The following is a 24112-nucleotide window of genomic DNA, read 5'->3' as shown; positions in this document are numbered from 1 at the left end:
AAAGCATTAGGAAACAGCCCTAGTACACTTAAAATTGCTGGTGGTTTTCCTTTCATTAATAGCAGGAGCAAAAGAACCCCCGGGCGGGGAGAAGAGCGGGCCAGCTCGGGGCTGGCGAGCCGGCTGCCCCCACCATGCACCGGGAGCCGCACGGCAGCACCCGCTGGGAGAGCCGGCGCAGCCGGTGCAGGGCACACCGCATTTGTCACTGTGGCTAATATCAGAGCCCCGCCGCTCTTTTTTCTCAGCACACAAAAGCAAGATATGTAATTCAATGCTCAATTTACCCTTGTCTCGTAGGAGATTTTTTCCCGCTAATTGATAGAAATTAAGCCATTAATCAAGCCACTAGCCATCATGCAAACCAGGGAAGATGAATACAAACTTTCATCATAACCACCTTCCCCATTTTAGTGTTCATTAGCATTAATTTTTAATGCAATTATGCTATTCTTTTACGCTGAGCTCATAAATTACTGCTCTTTTGTTGCTCGCTGGCCTTGTAAAATCCAAGGTAATGCTCTGCGCTCTGATCTTAAAGGCAATTACTGGGTTCTTCTATCTTTTATATATCTCTATCCCAAATAACCTCTATATTGTATGTACAAACTAACGAGCGTTATATTACACATAAGTATAATATATAACAATTTGTCTATGTTAAACCTATACACATATCTATTATACAAATGCAGATGAATAAATTTCTGCATCTAGCCACACCCCACTATATACAGGGAGCCAACTGTATATAGTTGGATATTGTACTGGATGTACAATAATGAAAAAAATCTGGTGTTACTGTAGGCTACAGCAGGAAAAAGACGAGTAGCTGAACTTGGGCACACTGCAAGATGTGCAGGACAGCAGGGCTGAAACTTCACAGTGTCCAGGCTTTTGCATTTTTGGTTTACATGCCAAAAGGCGATGTTGAAAGCTGAAGATGGGTGATTGTACGTGCCCAGTGATTTTCCTTTTTTTTTCCTACTGCATGTTATAGTGTGTGGCAACATCTGCAGAGTCTTTCCAAGATGCGCTATTTAACAATTCCACAGTATCACACGCTGACACATGGTGCCACTGTGATGCTCAGTGTCAGTAACTTCCATGCTTTTATTCCAGTCCATATATTGATTCTCAGTAACACATCACGGGAAATGCACAGCAGCTACAACCACCTCTGGCTGCCCTCAAACACTGTATACCATTTAGGTGGCTAAAAAATAAATGTAGATTAGTAAATTACTGCTTGTTTGTTTTTAATTATTTTTCTGCTTCTTTCTTGGGCCAGGCCTTTAGCTGGTGCATAAAATAGTGCCATTCACACCAGCTAAACATCTGTCTAGCACCAATAAAATATGCTACATATATTTAAAATCCCATTTCATCGAGGTCTTAGCCAGCACAAACAAGACAATTCTCAGTTAAGTCCCACACTTATCCCACATATTCACTCTGGTCTCTCAGATAAATACCCATTTGACATGCGGTAAGTACACATGTAATGTTGGCACAGCCACCAAGATCCACAAAAAAACCATTTCTTAACACAAAATAAAAGACTTCACAAGAGGGATTGTGGTTTAAGGAAATGGACATAATTTCTGTCAAATCTAACCAACAGAACAGTCTCCCCCAGCTTCACAGGCTCCTTAATTCATCCCTGTTTTTGTGAACACGGACATGAGCTTCTCACTGAGATGCTCTAACTTGCTTCTTCACAACACAGGCTGCCAGCACAGCACTGAATAGCCACAGTGCTGGGACAATCACTGCCCGAAACAGGGTGGGCAGCAAAAGACATCTAATCCAGTAAACCCATCAACACGATGCTCTCTGCACGTACTTCCTCACTTTGAGGTAGGTAGCGCGGAGGTACGGGTGTGAATATGGATGTGGCTGTCATATGTAAACTGCAGCTGGCCGAATAAATGAATGTATTTTGCAATTTAGACACTCTCCTTTATCCCCAGTCTATCAATCTGCCTCTGACTGAGCTTGTAACGCTACAAATCCTGAAACAGTTTTCAAAGACTCACCTGATGAAAAAAACAACACACAAAGCAAACCCAATGGAAACCAAAGGAAGGCTGCAAGGCACGTGGGTTCCAGAATGGGAATCCTGCCATCCAGGCTGATCACCTTGGCCCACCACAATACTCCAACTCCAAACATTTTTCTAGCCAAAAACATTCCTACTTTTTCTCCCTCATATGGTATAAAATAAAATTTAAGATACCAAAAATACACTAACCGAAGTTTTTGAGAGGTCTTGCAGAGCCCATTTGCAAAAGATTGTTTTAAATCCATATTGATGACCCTGTTAGGCCATTGCTTAAGACAACTTTTTTTATATTTATAGATTATACATTGCCCTTGCAACAATACTTCTAGCAAAGATTGCCTAATCCATCCTGCTACAAGATACTGCTTTGAGCTGCTTGCAAGTTTGTCAAACCTGAAATGTTTTGGGTTAAAGTCTTTGGGTGCTCATCTCTACCTCAGGCTTAATGTTCTGCAGAAGATTTCAAACCAGCTGGTCCAGCTGTTTATGAAGACACAGTGAAATGGTATTGATTTGCCAAGTGTTGGCAAACTTGACTTCTAAACATCTGGTTACTGCTTTTGCCCTCTTACTCAGAATTCACCTTCATTTAGTCAAATCATAATACTTGGAAATCCCATTTGCTCCTGCTTTACCAAGATTTTTTATTTTCAGCCCCGAAAGACTGAAGATAGGCTTAATATACACAGCATTGCATGGTTTATTACATCCAACACATATGTACAAGCTTAAAATCCTCAGACTTGAGTCTAAATGCTGCTGCTGCTCCAGATGATGGTGAAAAAGACATTTTCCCTGGAGTTCTCTGCAACTCCTGAAGTAGGGATGAAACCATACCAAGGGGAGGTAAAAAGGGAACAGGTGTGTTGCACAAAGAGGAAAATGAACGGCAAAGAAGATCAGGGTAAAGGGACAGTCAGCAACGCTAACTGCAGTTAACATGCCCTGAAGAACTGCATTTGATACAAGACTGGTCCTCCATTTCATGGGGGTAATTGCAGCATGGCCATTGACCACCCTGCCCATTTTCTGCAGGGAACACAGTGGTTGGACCAGGCTGCTGCACTGAACAAATCATGCATGGCAACTGAAGTAAATGGGAGCCGAGTTTGGGTACAAAAAATGCAAGATTAAGTATGGTGGAGACAATGTTCCTCTTTAAAAGTTCTCCAGAATTGAAACCCTTCAATCTCTGCTCTCAAAACCCCAGAATTAATAATACCTCACCAAGCTGTTGTGAGGATAAATTAATGTTCATGACATGTTCAGACCCCATAGAGATGAGTCCCTGGAACACCCTGTGAAGAAATTCATACTGCTGCTTGTAAGATGAGGTTTGAATAGCTACAGTCAAATAAAATACAGATCTGCATTTTGAATAATGAGAATATAAAATAACTAACTAAAGATTGTCCAAAATGAAATACCACTGACTGAGGCAGAGACCCTGCAGAAAATTTGCAATTAAGCACTTTAAAAGTCATGTTTGATTCTGTTTTTCCTTAATTTCCAAGCGTTTGATTTGGTTTAATGCAGAAGTATGGTTTTGGTAAGTGCATGCATGAAGGTACACCCACATTTGCACACACATAAACATGCTTTGTTCCAGACACAGCTCAGAATAGCGCTGTAGAGATAATGCATGGGCTCAAAAATCTCTGCTAATGAGTACATCACTAAGCAAGACACCAAAAGGAAAAAAGAGTAAGAAGGGATTCAACATTTGGTTAGCCTTTCGTTTTATATCTTTAAGGCTACTTCTCTGCTCCAAACCTCTAATTTAGCTAATTCTGTTCACTCTCATTGAGGAGAGCGCCTTCCCGGGACACAACCAACCTTTTTTTCCTGTGCATCCTCCCTTTTCATAAGGCAGACAATGTTACCAAGTGAGTAGGACCTCCCACAGCCCCAGGCAGCCCAGGTATCCCCATGGGGCACATTCCCCCAGGCACCACGCATTAGCACCGAGCCATATTTCGGTGTAACTGGAGAAGCACGGGGAGGAATGCTGGCTAACTGGGATAGGCTGGAGGCTAATCAAAGACGTTAAAAATGGCATTAAAAAACTCCAAACAAACAACTTTCTTACAATTGTTAATGGATAAAACAACTACATTCAATTCCTTCCCTGGGGAAGATGTGTACTGAAGTAATTTTCCCCACATCCCAGTACATGGAGCCCCTGAAGGCCTCTTTCCTGATGAAAAAAAGGGGTTGGTACTGGACAGGGTGGGGTAAAGCATCCCTCCAGCTTTCTGTTGCTGTTGGCACGAGTAGTTTAAGCCAGGCTCAGTCCAAGAAAACCTAAAACCTAAGTGGCTGACTGTACGGATCCATTTTTTGTTTTGTTTTTCATCAGCATAAATCTTCAAAGGGAGGGCATCTGGTCGGTTATTTTGCTAAGAGGTTCAATCCACGGCTGGTCCCTGCCCAGGGAAGCCCTGGATCTGGGCAACTCCTGTGGTTCCAAAGCTTCGGACAGGACTAGGGACAAGGCTTAGCCTGGTGCTTGTTTGCACAGGGCTCATCAGATTGGTGTAACCAACCTGGCTCCTCAGGACATGCCATGCGCTCTATCTGCCGTTTATTTGCCCTTTGCTGTGCATTTTTGGTTGTTTCTGTCACATCTGTTGGCTTCTTCCATTTTTCACACATTTCCCACACCTCAAAAACAGCGTTCAATTCATCCTCACCCTTGTAAAATTTATTTTCCCTGTATATTAAATATATTTCCATTTAAATTTAAAAAGAAACTGATGATTTGGAGACAAATACAAAGTGGTATTTCACTGCTGGAAGGAGACTATGCATGATGTGGTTTTACTGTCAAAATGTAGATCTGGGAATTTTGCCATGTTAAATTCTAGGAACGCAGGCCCAGGAATGGGCTAATACCTTAATGCTTCAATGTGAAGGAAAGAAAACATAACTCAATTAAAATATATACTTTGGGGATTTTTCTGACACTCTATACTTGGGAAAGCTGCCATCTACCCTGACCTTTCTGTTATAATTATGTATGTCATCTTAAGTATCATTAATTTAGTCTGTATTTCACTCATCCTACATGTTTACCAAGTGTCTGGATTTTTAATTTGACTTCAAAAATCTACCTTTTCCAGTGAATAAAAATACTTAAATAAAATTAAATGAATGACACAACTTTCTTGCAACTACTTTGGAGAATAGGAATATAGACTTTAAAATAATAACTTGAAAATATTTAGATGTTTGATGCTTTGAACATACATATTTCTTTTAAAATGAGTGTGATGACTTATACATGCACTTAGAGAAAATGCATATATTTCTGTGGGACTGTAGTCTAAATCAAAAAGATAAGGCTCTTCTGACTGCAAATAATGAATTCCTTAAAAGTTCATAGAGCCATTTCTCATTTACATTGAGCAATGTATTCAATTACTCCTCTAAGTATACATTTTAACATAAAATCAGGCCACAGTTATGGTATACTTATAGATAGATTTGACTGTTCCTGATTTTTAACTCTCTATTTCATACTGTTTAATGATGAAGCATGGTCCTTATTACTAAATGGCTTAAATAGCTAAATGATCTGAAATGATACACAATTTTTTAAGAAGGCCCTTTAACATATGGATTATTTTCCACTGTAATTTACAGAAAGCCTCGCAAACATCAGGGGACAGCACCCACAGCAAGCATGGGACCAGGGCAGAAATCACCTGGATCTGTTTCCATTACACTGTACCAACATAGAAAGAGGATGAAAGCAGATGTTTGCACACCTGTGATCATATATACACTTTGGTATAGTTCAGTAACATGAGCGATTATAGAGTATGCACGTGTTTGAGTTAAAATAACCATGAGGGGTTTTTTTCATGGGTACTGAGCAGGCTGAATGCTGATTCAGAGCTGCCAGGCTGGTGGGGCAGGGCGAGCATCTCATGCCCGCACACACACAGCATCTCCTAAATCTCCAGCAGATCATCTTTTTCTTATTTCAGAAGCTTTAAAATATGGACTTGGAGACCATAATCCTTCATTTATAGTTCACAAGGCAACTATTTTCAGAATCTCAGCATCTGCTAATTGAGCACTGATCCCCAGAATAACCTGGTACCGGCAGATCAAAAAACCTGTGTCTCGGGTAAACTGGGGTGGCAGCACCTACACAATAAGCTATGGCTTTTGAGAAGCACAAAAGCAGGCAAAGATTAAAGTAAGACACTACAAGTTTTATTCATCATAAAGATGTATTAAATGGAGAAATCCCCCAAAATCCACTCAGCTTCTAAAAGACTCTCTACCTTTTACTTAGCAATAGCTTTGCTTCAAATTTTCACAACTTACAGCCCAGGAAAGCATCTATGCTATTTAATAATTTTCCAGCTGGTAAACTGATTTCTTTATTGCCTTCTAATGCAATGGGGAGCACCACTCCAGTCTGCATCACAGACACAAGCAATACAGCTAACAGCTTTAGGAAATTGTCCTTACTCCTAAAGGCCAGAAAGCAGCATCTATACCTACAAAATTTGTTTATATAAACCACAGTAAGTACCACGGTTATTTTTAGGTATTGTTTTCTAGATATACTTAGATTTTGTAGCCATCTCAAAATTCTTCAACTATGTTTAATTAATTGACAAAGAGTTTTAAACTAAAAATGTAAATACTGTACATTTGTCTTGAGAAAAATGAAAGAAAATATATGCATGCTATTACACATCTGTAAGCCTGGTATCTCAGAGATGCACCTTTATGCTTCACAATTCCCTTTTTAAGTATAAACCCAAGAAAGCATAACCATACACTTGGAGAATGAAAAGAAAATGAGTGTAATATTTCAGGAAACTGAAGAATAGGCTCCGCTTTCTTCTGCTTTGGTTCATGTGCTTCCCATCAGCTGGGATCTGTGATGTAAATTGATTTCTTTATTTCTTATTTGCTTCAAAATCAATGGGAGCACCACTCCAGTTCTGAGATTCTTGGTTTGCATCACAGACACAAACAATACAACTAACAGCTTTAGGAAATTGTCATTACTGCTAGAAGCCAGAAAGCAGAGTCTTTACCTAAGAACCCCATTTATATAAACCACTGTAAACCACACCAGGACTTGCCATAGGAGAGCATGCCACAAGTTAGCTGAGTCTCTGCTGTCACCACCCGAGCTGTCCCCCACATCTCTGACTTAATAACCCTGTGACAAGAGACACCTAAAACCTGATATTTTGCATCTAGAGCTGCTGTGGAAACTCAGGTCAACTATAAACACACGTTATGAAACTGTTTCTGGTGGTGATGGTGTAATAGTTTTTGACTGAATTGATTGTTCCCTGACAATACGCGACTCAGCCTTGCAAATGCATCAACTCCGCAATAAGGAGCTATTAACTCTATTGATTTCCTGATTTCAATTGATAGCTAACAGGCCAAAGCTACACATCAATATTTGCGTAACTAATACCTAAGAGCTAACAATTTTGACAAATGAAAACCTCAATAGACCAAACAGTGCAAATTAATGGAAATTTAAAGACCAAACCTCAGGATTTAAGTGAAATATTTAAGCAATGGATAAATATGCTTTATATTTCTGGAGAATTCTGGGGTTTATATGGGGGAAAGTAAGTAAATATATAGAAACTCCCAGAAGAATGCTCCGTTCTTGGTACTTAAACCATGGAATTCGGCAATACTGAACAGCAAACCCAAGATTTCAGCTCCTAAAAATAGACCATTTCAAAACAAATAATTGAAAATTGAGTAGTTTTGAATAATTTGCTAAATCAGACAAAATGCATGCATAGTAAAATGGTTGTACCATGTTTGTAACACATCTCCAGATTGCACATTTCTGTATATATTTATTATCACAAATGGAAAACAACGTTTTGCAATCCCCCCTACCATGGTTTTGGAGTTTTAGTGGTTTTTTTTTTTTAAATAAGTGGGTAATTTTTTTTCTTTTTCTCTTTAATAGACAAAATGAATGCCTGAAGTAGAGGAGATTATGATTACATTTGCCATGTGTGCAGTGCCTGCATGTCCAGGCTGCATGTCCAGCCCTCCTTCAGAGCAGCTCTTCGCCTGTGATCAAACTGGAAGACTTCTCTCCCTCTTTCTATTTTCTTTGGACAAAATAAACCCAGTTCCACCAAATGCTGTCCATAACCCATATTTTCGAGATCTCTCACCCTTCTCTTCATGCTCTGTCTTTGATGCCTGGCATTATTCACAGGGCTTCCAAGAGGACTGAAAATCAGATCTTTCTACTTTCCAAGAGGAGAATTCTCGCCCCTTTTGCTGCCTGCTCATTTCATACACCACTGTTTATTTTCCCTTTTAGAAGCAGCTTTTCAATACGTAGCTATAAATTTTTTTTCAAATGACTTAAGTCAGATAACTAATTACATGATTGCTTTACAATCCCATTACTTTAACTGATGCTGTCTCAGGCTTTCCTTTAGCACAAATAAATGCCATAAAGATGTCAGTAAAATACACAATATTAATGAAATACAGAAGACATTTTTGATTTTCATCTGTCTTAAATTCTGAAAACAATTAAAGACTTCTAATTTGTAAAACAAACAAACAAACAGGAATTGCCCTGTGAGAGAGACTGTAAGTTTACCTGTATCTTCAGTTTTAGACTAGAAGTAGTTAAAATCTGAATATATGATGGTCTTCTGCAGTTGGCTGAGATGAGTGTGCCCCACTTCAAACACCTTCTTAAAGACAGCAATGAAACAGAACTGAGGTGGCAGTTTTTCATCTAAAATATGTCTTTGAAAAGATTTGAAATAAATTTTTTTAAACATGATGCTAATGAAACACACTGACTCATACTACATACCCAGGAAGGGAAAATAACTTCCTGTTTGCTAGTTGAAGTTGTAGCTTTGAACCAGCACTACCTACCTTTGGAGGGAGAACCTGCTTTGTGCTTAACCTGGATATCTTGGATGTCTTTGCAGATATGAAAGTAAAATTTTAATTATACCTGCTATACTTCCTAGAATAAAATGACTCAAATACCAGCTTCAAAATTCTTCTAATATTTATGCACATTTTATTGATGCTGTATCTCTCCTTAAAGGAGTCCATGTATTAACATGCTTCATTCCAAGAGAAAATTTACCTGGTTTTCCCCCCCTAATTTAATTTCATAAAAAGTGTAGGAAAAGAGACAAATGCTGCTTTGTATTTTCATATGGAGGCAAAGCAAGACACTTCCACAGATGATATAAGGCAAGTTATTATTTTTAATCTACTTTTCCTTCAATTTCCATACAATTTCCCTGTAACCATCTGCAGGCTTTGTGCATTGCTTCTCTGTTCATGGATTTTTGGCTAATGCATTAAATAAAGCCATATTTTAGACTATTCATATGCAAACAGAAGGATTAAAATAAGGCATTCTTCTTCCCAGGTGAAGTACGCATGTTCGTAACACTGAACAAGAGCTGCAAGATTTCAGGCAGCCCCCGTTCCCTCCATGAAGTATGGCTGGCTCAAAGCAAATACAGGCAAGACTGACATGCTATGCTGGTGTACACTAAAATATGCCACATCTATGATAAAAAAAAAATCATGGTTTCTTGCCATTTTCTTTGCCATTTCTGTAATCACCGAGGATAATCTTATTAAACTGAGAGAGATTTGCAGGTTGAACATCTTGCGTTGAACATCTTGCTGATCACCAGATCACTTCATATTAATTTAAATAAATCTAATAAAAGGAATTTTTTTTTTTTTTTAAGTTTTCCTCGAAAACTTCGTTCTGCGGAGTGCAAGCATGCATTAAAAATATATCTGGAAAAGTCCATTTTCTGCATGCATGAATCCAGCATTCAGGAAGCCTTTACAGTCAAAGGCTATTTTATATCAACATAACCCTATTTTCTGCTCATGAAATTTCCATTCTGGCTCACGTTTTTTATACAAGCCCAGACAACAAGTGGGTAGAAGGCATCCAAGACATTTTGAGGACAGATTGGCCATCTCACGAAGGAACTCATGGCAGTACATAATGTTTCCTAGCAGGAGATGCCAGGACCTTTCCTGATCAATAGAGCCCTGTATTAGCACACTTCTCGTTTTTACACCACCTAAAGTGGAAACCAGCATTTAATGGCTTGTGTAGGTTCCTGACAAATGGCCACTCCATCTATTGTACTTGCTTTATTCCCTTTAGAACTTTATCTTCAAACCCGTATTTTACACAGACAACCTGCAGCCGGAAATCCAGTCAACAAATTCTGAAGAGCACAATACAAATGGCAACCTTAGAAAAGCACGAAAACACAGAGATAAACAAGCACAGGCTTTCTCCAGCAAACATGTAATTTTTGCAACACAAAATATTTCAAGATCAGTTTTTTCCACTTATTCACACCTCCAAGAAACCCCAGTCCTTGAAAGCATTCGATAAGCCAGTCAGGTTTCAATGGTGATTTTACTGCATTAGATTAATGCACACCACCCCTAATAATTTTTTTCTAATTAAATCACAGCAGCAATATTCCTAATGGCTCCACATTTTGCAAACAATCAGGCTTGTTCAGCCCATCAGCAGTCAGAGATGCCACTCGAGGTGCCCTGGGGTGGACATGGCCCTTACGTGTCCTGCTGCCCCGTGGGTAGAGCTCGGGGAAGTACATGGGCACCCTCGCCCCAGAGACACCCCGCCAGCCTAACCTACCCACCCCAGCAAGAATTGACTGAAAGAACTAATTATTTTAAGAACTAAAATAATGATAGGAAAAATCAATCTATCCCATTTTTTTCCCTAAAACCCTCATTCTGTTCTTTCTACAGTTTATGCTTAGAGTATTTAAAAAAACTACAAATACTGCTTTTAAGGACTTTAAGGGCAGCTGGTCTAGGGTTGCATGCTTACCTGCAGCTTTGGGGCTAGGCTGTGAATTTAACAAAGCTTTAAGTTAAACACATTTTTCAGTAACTTTGCCACTGTTCCAGCCCTGCTACCAAGTGACTATTGATAAAGGAACATTTTTACCCAAAACACTGAGCAACCTTTGCAAGTTAGCAACGTTGAACAGCCCAAAATCCCTTTCCTTCTGCACGTCCTTATTATGCCCCCTTGCTCTTCCCTGCTGGCAATGCCAATAAGACTTCTGAGAAGTGCTCATTATATTGCCACAGCCAAATGGGATATAATTTTCCATAACTTTAACTTACCAGATCACTTCTGATTTGAAACTTTATTTATGTCAGCTTTGGATTTAAATGCTGTCACACAACAGAGATGATGTCCTTCATGTAAAACTCAAGCATGATTTTACTGGTGTGACTTGACTGTTCTTCCAAATGCATGAACTGAAACCTCAGCTCTGCTAGAGACATCCATAGGCAATTTCCCTCTTTATTTATTCCCTTATTTTTCAAATGCTTCAGGTTACACATTCGCTCAGAGGAGCATGACAGCAGCAGTAGTAAGCTTTTTCTCTAACTTTTTTCCTGCACAAACTGAACAATCTTGGTATTTTCAAGTACTTCTACAGCACAGCCTCTGTGGTTACTGGCAAAATACCTTACAGCAACATCCTTCCCCACCACAGCGGTGTAAAAATCATGAGCCCAGTGCAGAAATCGGAATTGGGCATTACAGAGACAATTAACATTTCCATTCCTTTTAACTCAATGCACAGAAAAAAACCACAAACTCTAATAAAAACACACATGAATAAAATCAGCCCTGGTGATGACAAGAAGAATTTGCTGTTTGACTACATTAATGGTCCCCAGCTCAAAATTATACAAGAAAACATACTTTCTAAGAGCAAAAGCATTTTCTTTCTCTTCCTTGAGAATTTTGCCAATAAAGCAACATACTGTTGCAACAAATCTTCCTATCTATTCTTTTTGGAACTGTTACTGCTATGAAAACATAAATACATTTTTTAGGTCAAGTGCTCATCAAGACCAAGCTGAATGGGAGCTTCTGAATCCAAGCTATCCTGGCCACATGCACACACTTGAAGTGGAAAGTGTCCCTGACTCCTTCAATGCCCCTGGTTAGCTGAGCATCCCCTTCACCATGGCCGATGGGAAGCACATGGGGTTCTCCATCTCTTTCATAGGGGAAAATAGTAGAATCAAGTAACGGTTTGGGTTGGAAGGGACCTTAAATATAATCTAATTTCAATCCCCCTACCACAGGCAGAGACACTTTCCACTAGACCAGGTTGCTCCAAGCTCCATCCAACCTGGCCTTGAACACTGCCAGGGACGGAGCAGCCACAGCTTCTCTGGGCAACCTCTGCCAGTGACTCACCACCCTCACAGGGAAAATTTCTTCCTAATGTCTAACCTGAATCTCCCCTCTATCAGTTTAAAGCCATTCCCCCTTGTCCTTTCACTACATGCCCTTGCAAAAAGTCCCTCTCCAGCTTTCTTGCCAGCCCCTTTAGGCACTGGAAGCTACTCTAAGGTCTCCCCAGAGCCTTCTCTTCTCCAGGCTGAACAGCCCCAGCTCTCTCAGCCTGTCTCCATAGCAGAGGTGCTCCAGCCCTCTGAGCATCGCTGTGGCCTCCTGTGGACTCACACAAAGAGGTCCACATTCTTCTTATGCTGCAGCCCCAGAGCTGGTTGCAGCGCTGCAGGTGGGGTCTTACAAGAGTGGAGTAGAGGGGCAGAATTCCCTCCCTTGACCTGCCAGTTCCGGAGGTGGGCTGCAGAGGAGCGGAGGGAGCACACACAGCCCTTTCGCTGTGTTAGGTGAGCCTGGGGCACCAGCAGCACCAGTGAAACCCGGACTATATTACACCGGACAGCAGATCTCCAGTGACTGACCTGCAGCAGGACGGGGCACCAGGATCAAAGACTCTCCAGAGAAGGCAGGAAAGTAAAAGAAGGACGTACAAAATGCAAAGGGGAAGAAGATTATGGGCAGGCACAAAGCAGTCTAAAATTTAAGGAACACACTTAAAAATGATTATTAATTACAGAAGCTTTAATAAAAAGTGTGGAATTGATTATTCAAATAGCCATTAGCTGTGGGGCTCTATTGATCCCCTTTTTGATCATCAGCTCTGTTGAGGAAGAATATGGCCACAAAGAGTGGCCAGTAAAGCTGCCACAATTTCATACTGAAATTTTATCCCTCATGTTTTTTGTTATTATGTGGATGCTCTTCCTAATATGCTGCACTATGCCACTGCAACCACACAGAACTTCACATTTTTATATTATCCTTGATTTGTTTCTGCTTACTTTTAATTCTAAAACGTCAATAAAAAGATTAAACACACATAAAAAAAGATCACAGTGTGTGCCAGATGCTGAAACATCCTCCAGAGACTGGAAGCACAACACCAGGTGTTTGTGTCAGACTAATGAAGCAGTATTGGCACACAAGGGACACAAAGGGTGGAGCTGCAGAGACTTACACTTTGCTTAAAATCTGCCATTATGAAGGCAAAACTGGAAATATTTGAAAGTACAATTTTGATAAAACAGTAAAAAAAATCCTATCTATACTAATATATTATATATAGTAAATAATTTGGAGACTTAACAGACTGAGTTCAGGTCATTGCCATAACAATGAACTTCAATAAAATTTACTGAACATAAACTATGACCCAAGGCAGTAACTAATGAACTTAAGGGCATCCTAATATATTTCCATAAAGCACTTTAACTTATTACAGCTACATGGCCTGACCTCATGCAATCAAACCTTTTCGTAGCAGATTCAACCTCTGTTTTTAGAATCAGCTGCATCCAGGTACAGTCTTTTAACTTTTACTAAAGGAAGCGTTAAGTAAAATAGCTGGTTTGTCGTGGATAAGCCAGTGGTTAGATTCTCCATGTGAGAACTCTTGTCCAGCAAGTTACAGATGAGAAAAAATTGAGCTTATTGTTTGTGATATGTGCAGAATTTATAATTAAGGGATCTTATAAAAGCTGAGTCCTCCAGGCTTTCTTGTATATACTAACTTTTCTTTTGTCACCCCCCATTACTCAAAATCCATGCAGGCTTTAAATCCTCAGCCTTCAAAGTACCTGGTTTGGCTGAGGCACAAGGATGAATTCATCCTGCTCATTAAGTAATGCAGTGTAGGAGGCAGAGGACAGCACTCCTGGCAGCTCCATCTATCTATGGAGGACTTTTAGTAGGAAATTCTGATCTCAGTTTGTTGCCACACAGAGTTCTCTAAGCCAGTACGAACTCAAAGGACAGCACTAATGGCATCACGCTGATGCAGTACCAGGCAGCACACACATGCAGAAGGCACAGTAGAAGCAAACCTTCTGATGCTTTCAGTATCTAATTAAACTGTCTTACTTGCTAAAATAGCATTTTATTCACACTATTTAGTAAAAAGGGAGTTCTCTGAATTTCTTCTTCTGAATTTCTAATAATACTACTGAGTGAAGCTGAAACAGTAAAACAATCAAAAATATATCTTTGAGACTATGCAGTGTATGGGGTTAATTCAGGACAACGATCAGACTAGTTTAATGATAACACCTTAGCTAAACCAAACCCAGACTTTGAGGCAATGAAAATCTGGAGTCAAATATTACAACTCATGCCCATCACATTTATACAATCCCCATTTCATACATTTTCCATAAATTAGTTAACCTTTACCATTTTGTTTTCTCTACCATTCCCTCATGGCAAGCCCTTATTGATGCTGTCCCTTTGCATTTCTGAGTTAAATGACAGAAGATAGTAGAGAAAATGTTGAGATTCTTCCCAAACTGATTGAAATGACTCCTTGAGTGCATGCAAATTACCTTCCTTTTACAAATCTTTTAACCTAGATTTACATATTGATTTGATATGAAATATAAAGAAAGGAGAAAAGATACTTTAAAACCACCTACTATGTGTGCATATACGCTAATTTAACTAAATCCATAAAATATTGTGTTTTAAAAGTCCATTTGGGCTACAACAATACATATATCCGTTGTGCAAAGCACAATTTTCATGCTGATTTAAATCCTATTAATCCATGTGTTCCAAACCTGCCCTAAGATGCGTGTTCCCTACCAGGACCACTGCGAGAACACTTCAGACACAAACCCCATCTTCTCTGGGCCCCATCTTTAACTTCCTTGCTAATGCCAGGCTAAACCAGCAACAGAAGAGTCCCCAAAGCAGCACATACATCTTGGTAAAATCTGTGAATAACACATCAGAGATTAGTTTTATTTCTCCGTTTAAAGAACAATTGTCTCCCAGCACTACATGCTTTAACACCTCTTGCGTGCATTCACTGCTCACATGGGCTTCATTTGCATGCCTTTTCAAAATGATATTTTCCAAGCATGTGCCACACGACTTGTTCATATAAATGGAACAAATTAAACTGTCTCCACATATATCCTATCACATTTGTAGCCCTGATTTCTCTCCTTAACACATGGCCAAGACACCGTATTATCTGCCTGCAGAGGTTGACCTCAGGATATTAGATTCTGCCACATAGCTCTCTTGTACTAAACCGAGGGGAAACACTTAATCACCTCTGCCTTTTCAGGAAAAAATCAACTTTAAATTTGCCATGATGAAAAATCAATAAACCAGTAATTGCTTGGCTTATCATTGCGTGGAGGAACAAATTGGGAAGCGAAGCTTAGCGTCCACACAGATTTCAGTGAAACACACAGACTTTCAGGATCACTAAGCGAGAAAAGGAAAAGGTCTCAGAGTGATAATTAAATCTACTCATGCTGATTTTCTGCCAAATTTATTTCCCCAGAGTATATAAAAATGTTTCACTGCTTACTGGGTAGGCATAACTAATCAATTCAACACTGGGCCAACACACACGAGAAACAGAAAATGCAAATTCCAGGATAAAGGCATCAGGACAATACCCGCCCTAGCACAAGCCCCACCGTCACATCGATTTAACCTACTGATCGATTGCAACAGAACAAACCGTATTTAGTTGCACTCTGGAAAACTTCTTTTCCTTGTTATCTGATGTAAACCTCTCTCTATGTGCATCTGCATCATGGGCAGCATGCTGCTGTGAGCACTGGCTGCGCAACGGCATCCACACTTCCTCCTCCCCAGACAACAGCAGAACACGTGCTTCATGACAAGATGCATTTTAAATTGAAAATTTAAAAATATTATTATACATGGTATACTAAGAGAAATGATCAAAAAATCTCACGGTTATGCAGCCTAACACATTAGAATTTCTCTCTCGTGGAGCATTGCGTGCTTTATTTCAACTGCTGCTATTACCCATTTCAGCTACTTTGAATCTGGCTTGCGAGGCCTGGAGTGAAAATCAAGTTTGGCAGTAAAATCCCCTTAAGATTTTGATGTAATTTCTCAAGCAGTCCCAAAGTAAACAAGTAAACAAAGTAGCAAAAGCCCTGCATTGAAAATACTCTTGTAAAAGTAGTGCACTTTTTTGCTAATAGACCTAATTTCATGCAGCAAATTAGCATAGTTCCAATGGAAGTGCAAATGTAATGAAACAGAAAAATTCAAATGAGATGGAGGGAGCCTTTTTCTTTCTTTCTTTGCTTTTTTGTCACCAAAAAAAACAAACCATTTTTCTGTGTGTCCTTCAACTGGCTATAGGGACTATGGTAATTAAAACACTTAAAACAGCACAAGCCCCCAGTCTCTAATCTGGAGCTCAGGTCAGCTGTCTGTAGATTCTAATTTGTCCTCGATTTGTATTCATGACAGGAAAATGCTGCATATTTAACAGCAAACCAGCAGGAGGGGGCATTGGTGGGCTTGGAGGTCAAATAATTTGATTTCCGAGCAGATTACATGTAACATCCAAGATCTAATCTCACACCTGATTTGGCAATAAAATTACAATAAAAGTATTGTTAAGACACACTTGCTATAGGGTGGGGGTGAATAACCAGTTTTCATGGGCTGAGGAAAACTTGTTTTATTGGCACAGTTGGTTTTGCTTACTGCAGCAAGGAAGCTCAACTTTTCCTGAATAAAGGTTACAATGGTGTCACAGGTGCTTGCTGCCTACACAGACTGACAGCCCAGAAATTTCCTCTTGGAGAGTTATATTTCAAACCATAGAATAGTGGATATTGGAGAAATAAAGATTTTTTGAAAATTCAAAATTTAGAATTAAAAAAAAAAAATTAATGACCTTTGAAAATGGTTTACAACAATTTATTGATGCATCTATGGAAATTTTAATGAACACTCTTGTTTGAAGACAGACAGAATAAGGTTCATCAGGCAACAACTATGAAAACACAGGGCAACTTTTATAACTAGGCACTCCTTACAGGACTTAATAAAACTTCATTATTAACATTTCAACCAGAAGGGCTTGGAGGAGCAGGCAGGGAACTACTATTAACAATTATGCACGTAATAAAATAGTTGCATGAATTAAAAAAGAAATAAAAATCAAACAACTGATTTTTTCACTTTTTTCCCCTCACTTATGCAACAGGAACTTATCCAGTGAAAATTTCATGATCAAAAATAGACAACATTTTTCTCTACATAACCAAAAGTAGCAAACAAAACCTAAATCAGTCTAAAGGGTGTAAATAATCACAACAGTTTTTCTACAGAGCATGGGAAAGCTGGGAATAGGAGAAAATAGAAGTGCATCTTTGTCCGCCTGAGTGACGCCTCCAAGCAGCTATAGGTAAGCTGTGAATTACAAAATAACCAATCGAAGAGGGTTCAAAATTGGCTATAGAAGCCGTATGAGGAAGCGAGAACTAAGACAAATTGCAAAATGCTCTTTTTGCAAGCAAAAGATGCCAGTGGTACCCAGCAGATCAAAGCTGCATGGATGAGACAGAAAGGGAACACGCTGTAGTGCAGACACCACAATGAATGCAAGAAGGATAAATGTCTTATTTGTAAATACATAGGGGACATGAAACTACAAAAACTGATGTTTTCCATTGTGCAGTTTCTCTGGACATTTTGCATGGACTCAGTCTCTTAAACCCTTGATACACAATGTAATAAGACTATTTTCCAGTGAAAATAAATCATTTTATTCTTAATTGGTAGCTAACTCCTCAGATTGATGAATTTTATTTAACAAGCTTCTCTTCAGGAAACATTTTCTATTCATTTTAGAACAGTGTAACATCCTTACAACTTTTTCAAAGACACCACAGGACAGTTTTTATGGTGCTTATTAATAAACCTAAAAGAAGTTTTCCTCCTGCTTTTGCTGTAAATTACCATTGTTCCCAATTCACTAACCAACTCTTTTTTTTCCCTTCGCCTTTCCACAGTCACCCTTTATAATCACTGTAGGCGAAGCAATTGCTAGCATATGAGCCACTCACAATAGGATGTAATGAAAAAAACACACGTACTTTTCAAAACATACGCTGCAAATTTGTGCCATGGAGACCCAACCACCTCACGCCAATGAGCCACCACATCCCGCAGGCCCCAGCTGGGAGCCTGTCTCTACAATTTCTACAGCAAATCTCCCTTTTCAGTTGTAAACGTTGCAGGTGGAAAGGCTCCCCCACATGCCCAGCACGGCTGGCCAGCTTCAAAACCCAGCTACCGAGGTGTGGAGATGGCACAGGGGGCTAGTTTGGTTCTGTTTTCATCCAGAACCGCAAGTGCCCCTTTCCCTTCCTTCCCCCTTGCACAAAATACACACTTGGGCTATCCCACTTGTCCATTGCCTTTCCTTCTTCAGTATCATACATACCTTCTCCAAGTAGGATTAACTCTTGGTACAAATTAATTCCTCTTAGCATCCCATAGTCACAAAATAAAACAAACTAAATGATTAGTTTGATTTTTGATTTCGATTGAAATTCATTACAGCTATGAATTCAAAGAAGGGTAATTTTCCTGAGTTACCTTTTGTAGGTAAGTCCTAAATTACCATAGTGTAGACATTAATGAAATACTTCCTACCACTTAGAAAACTTTTAACTATTCCTTGCAGACAGATATTATTCCACTAACTCAAAATTTTCAAAATTGCCTGTGAAACAGTGAGAGCTGAGGGCTTTAAATACTTTTTTTCTTGAAGACAGAAAAGCCACCTTGATGTATTTTAAGATAAACTTATGATATTTTACAAAGTAGTTTTTCCAGTTTCAAGGAGACTTCACCACACAGACTCAGAGCTGAACTGGGATGTCAGGAACCCGGGGAAGATGCTTTATTTTTCCAGTTGTCCCTATCTCTAGGTGAATAACAGCAATTCAGTCATGATGCTGACTGTGTCTGGTTCAGTGAGTATAATGCAATTCTGACAAGGGAAATTAGTCCTGAATGAAGTTGTGAAGGATACACAAATCTTTAAGTCAGCAGAGCTCGTAACTTAATTTTGAAACATTTGGTGGAGATTCCCAGACCAGGAACACTGGTAGGCATCTACTAAAATATCATCCTTATTCCTATTACATAAAATGCATTTCTACATATATCCCTGAAACATTACATTTCTGACTACGCTGTGGTATTTACACTGTGGTAAATTTACACGCCCCAAGAGAAACACAATTCAGTATAGTGGTCATCTAATGCAACAGGCTTTCATTTCACCATCAACCCCAGATCAGCCCCTGATGGACAGTTGTATGATCGTTTGTCACATCTCACCAGCATTTTTGAAAGCATCCTCTGTGCAGTGAGCAAACCACACAGCACAGCAGCAGAGCCAGGTGACAAAGAGATAAAGATTTGCTGCCAGTTGACCCTGGCTATCACCCACACAGTTCTCACTCACTGTCCCTGGCACAACAGAGGACAGAACAGCTAGAGACAAACCCAGTTTACTAAGTGAAGGAAAGGGAAAAAAAACCCCAAGCGATGCTCACCACCTCTCACCAGCAGCTTGATGCCCAACCAGTATCGGAGTAATAGCCACCTTGGAGGACTAGTAGAATGATTACTTAGGAAGAAGTTGGGAGAAGCAAAAAAATCTGAAGGAACTTCTACGTCGGCCCCTTCCAAGCACTATGGCAGAAAAGAGGAGCTCTTCTCATTTGTAGTTCATTTAAGTGATCAGGAGGGGAATTAAAAATATTTCAAGTGTTTTGCATACAAGTCAGAAAAGAGATCCCCTAAACTTTGAGCCATCTGACGCTATCACAAGACAGAGACTACTTCTCCTGCAAGAATACAACCGCTCAGGAACAGAAAAACAGTTTGTTCATCTGAGTTCTGAGATTTCTAATTCATTTACTAAGATGATATTCATATAATTTTGCTCCACCTAATCCTTCTAGAAAGCCAGCGAAAGACTGTGCATAGCAGATGGTTGCTGTACTAAAGAAGAGGGCGAACCAACTGCTGTCTGAGCCCTGATCTTATAAGCGGCTCTTCACTATTAAGAAAAGAAGGAATTAACACCAGTAAGCCACTAGATTAGGAAGAAATTCTTTCCTGTGAGTCACTGGCAGAGGTTGCCCAGAGAAGTTGTGGCTGCCCCATCCCTGGAAGTGTTCAAGGCCAGGTTGGACGGGGCTTGGAGCAACCAGGTCTAGTGGGAAGGTGTCCCTGCCTGTGACAGGGATTTGGACTAGACAGTCTTTAAGGTCCCTCCCAACCCAAACCACTCTATGATTCTGCACCTTTTTAGTGCACAGGAATCTTTTTAAAGGCACAGGTGGCACTTTGGTATCTATTCCCTATGGGAAGTCATCACAGACAGATTTCTAAAACATGTCCGATCTTATTGTATTTCTATAAATCCACCCTGCTTACTCTGTCACAAGACAAACTGGAGGAAGTCCACTTCATTTTGCAAGTGCTCTGGACCCTGTATTAGATATGTTGCAAAGTGTTCAAGGAATTGCCACTCTCAGCTGCATCAGGGCATCACTGCTCTGAAGCGCCATCATTCCAAACTTGGGACTTTTTTTCTTTTAATGTGTCCTGGATTCCTGTCCTTCAGACTAAAAGACCTCTTCATACCCAATGTTTTATTTAAAGAGCTACGCTGAGGGTGTAATGGACTCCTGGTGTGGCTCAAGTAAACCCCACAGACTTCAAAGGCACTGAGCCACCTGCAGTGCACTGCTCGGCTTGCAGAACAAGCAGTAGGAATAAACACTGCTTTGAAGCTGTCCATGAACCGGTGTTATCAACTTTTACTTGAGATACCTCTGAATTGCTCCCAGTTTAGCTTTAATCTGTTATGAGCCCCCCAAGCACATGCCCCACAGCAGCAGGACTGTGAGGCTCTCCAGATGACTGTCAGGCGGGCTGAATCCCCTGGAGCAGGCAATGCTTATATTGGGAATACTCCTAGATCCATCCCATTTAGATTGGATGCAGGAGCATCAATGTGTCTCTGACAATAAGTTCTTGCAGTGTACTCCTGATAATATAATTATAAAATTAACATAAAAGAAGGTATTTCCTTCAGATGTAACGACTGCCCATTACTCTTCGAAGTGAAAAAAGGCTTAGCATCCATTTCACTGTTTTTTTAAACATCATTAAACTGAAAGTTTATTAAATGTGAACACCTCCAACCTCTTTCAAACAGAGAAAGAAATGCAATTGATTTGTTCAGATTTTTCAAAGATAATTACACGGTATTTTCAATTTTTGTCAAGCTCAGCAGGGGCTTCAGGGGTACAAGACACTCAGTAAGACCAGAACATTATACCTAGAACTGCACAGGGCCAGCAGCAGCAACTTTGACAGGAACAAAATAAGTCCGTAATAGCCAGGAACTTGGTGTGAGTGGAAGCTGAATGCCAAACTGACCAGTCCTCTGAAGCTGAGCCTTATGGGTGAACAGTGGTCAGCACCAAACAAAACATTATCCCATAAAGCCGGTAACATTGTGCTGGAACAGGATTAAACTGAAGAACGAGAGGTGGCAATTTCATTCACTGTTAGACGCGTGAATGTGGGGATTTCTGGATCTTTTTTTAAGCAGTCAGTACATACTAGTTGCTTTGGATTTACCTGATAATGTAAAACAAATTTTTTCAACTATTTTCAGGGGAAAAAAAAACCACCAACCAAAAGAAAAAATAGATGAAGGGCATCAATCACATGAATTTTTAATAAAGATTACATTACAGTTTTGAAATACATACTTAGCACATTTCACTCTAAGTCCCACAGTTCAGAGGTTATTAAAGACATCTAAATCTAGAAAAAAATAGGGTGGAAAATCATGTAAAAACATATAAATCTTGCAGGATAGCAACCAACTGAATCAGACCTGCAAAGAACACTTAATTTTCTCATTCACACAAGAGGATTTAAAGAAGCTTGTTTGTATCAGAAGTGCAAATAAGCTTTAAATTGCCTTCAGAAACCATTGAGGCTGGAGTTCCAGCTAAAGAAAAAATGGGTAAGGAAGAATATGAGAGAAATTTCATAGAATCATAGAATGGTTTGGGTTGGAAGGGACCTTAAAGATCATCTAGTTCCAAGCCCCTGCCATGGGCAGGGACACCTTTCACTAGACTTGACTGTAATTTGATGGTAACCAAAGAAATAGTACCTGAAATCAGTACTTAAGAAGTGATGGCAATATGGAAGCAGGTAGGATGTATTTTCCTAATGCAAAATTTTTGCTGATGACCTGTTCCAAAATTAAATATGTAAAAGATGTCCATAAAATGTAGAGCCTTTGGAGCCCTAAAAGACTGCAGCAGCACCGGCCAAGGTATGGAATGGCAATTTGGGGAAAGAAATGCAATCAGAGATTAGCTATTTGAGACTGCTTGGTTGTTAGGAAGGATTCCTGCAAAAGAAGGGTGTCAAAGAAGGACAAGGAGGAATCCTGTCATCGGGAAACTGGTGGGATTCTTAAATAGCAGGCAGTGTAGTGGGGGTTAAACACAGCAGATATGAAATGAGAATCAGGCTCTGGTACCTGGATCATATAAGAGAGATGAGATGAAGGCATGACAGATGCAAAATTAAAGTTCCCATCTTCACCTTGAAGTTCAACTTGGTGTGCTCAGAGAACAGGAAAAGACAGGGCAGATGCAAGGAGATTTTCCAATGGGATTAGAGAGACTGGAAAGAAAGATGGTGTTTCGGAAAGACTGAAGGAGATGGCACAATAAAATTGTAAACATCGCTACCGTCCCCTTTAGGTGTTTCCTTCCATTTGCTGCACACTTAAGCAACCTACTACCTCTTCCCTTTCTTGTGCCTCTTCCTGTTTTGGTTTAGCCTAACGATTTTTTTATCACATCACAGTGGGAATAAAAAAATATCTCAATGTCTTAACTTCTCCTTAAATTTCAAGCTGTCCTGAACAGCTTTTCTTCATATCACCTCCATATGGCATCCTGGTCCTAATCAAAATACAGTTGGTGTTTGGGCACAACATTGATTTTCATAGTAAAAGAATCCATTAAAAGGCCAGCTCTGAAAAATACATAATCTTCTTGAACATTACATCATCTTCAAATCCAGATCCTATCTAGTTGGTGGCTAAAATATTGAGTGAACATGCATGCAATCCCAGGTAGATAGACACAGGGCACAGGGCAGCAAGAATCAAGAACATGCTTATACAGAGATTGTTGAGTGCATTAAATAACAGTTGCAACCTGAAACCTATCATTATTTAAAATTAAATATGCTGAAGTTCACTGCAGTCACCAGCGTCTGACAACATGTATTTCTGGAGCAAAACCACTGCAAGGAACTACAGACCTTCACTATATTTTCTTAAGTTTAATTCATTGCAAAAAATAACGGATGTCACAGACAGTTAAATGATTCATTTTAATTTGAACAGCTGAGATATTTTTCCTGAGACAGGGATGTCTATCACAGCTGAAGTGAGAAACTTTGATTGTTTGCATTGGCTCCATCATGCTGTTGAAAACGTCTCTTCCCATTACTCATCAACACACAAGCAAAATACATTTGGTTTAATTATCCACACATTATATATTAACTTTCCACCTGCTGTATTGCAAAGGAAAACAGCTCAGATCCTGCCAGCTTTCAGTGTACCAAATTTCACTGAGAAACATTTTAGGTCACTTTGTGACACCATAACGACTAAATACATAGACAAAGCTAACTGCTGCGCTTAATCAAGCAATATTGCCAGCCCACAAACAAGTGCTACC

At 39.7% G+C, this 24112-nt stretch overlaps 1 protein-coding gene across 1 annotated transcript in view; it reads right to left on the bottom strand.

The window, feature by feature from the left end:
- RSRC1 (arginine and serine rich coiled-coil 1) overlaps positions 1 to 24112 on the bottom strand; it is a gene marked incomplete at its 5' end in the record, with an annotated part of 168841 nt that overhangs the window by 9725 nt on the left and 135004 nt on the right. The window lies entirely within an intron of this gene.

The sequence above is a fragment of the Strigops habroptila genome, chromosome 8 (assembly GCF_004027225.2).
Source record: "Strigops habroptila isolate Jane chromosome 8, bStrHab1.2.pri, whole genome shotgun sequence".
Classification (NCBI taxonomy): Eukaryota; Metazoa; Chordata; class Aves; order Psittaciformes; family Psittacidae; genus Strigops; species Strigops habroptila.
Note: the sequence above shows the minus strand (reverse complement) of the source record. Positions and strands in the feature narration are given on the sequence as shown.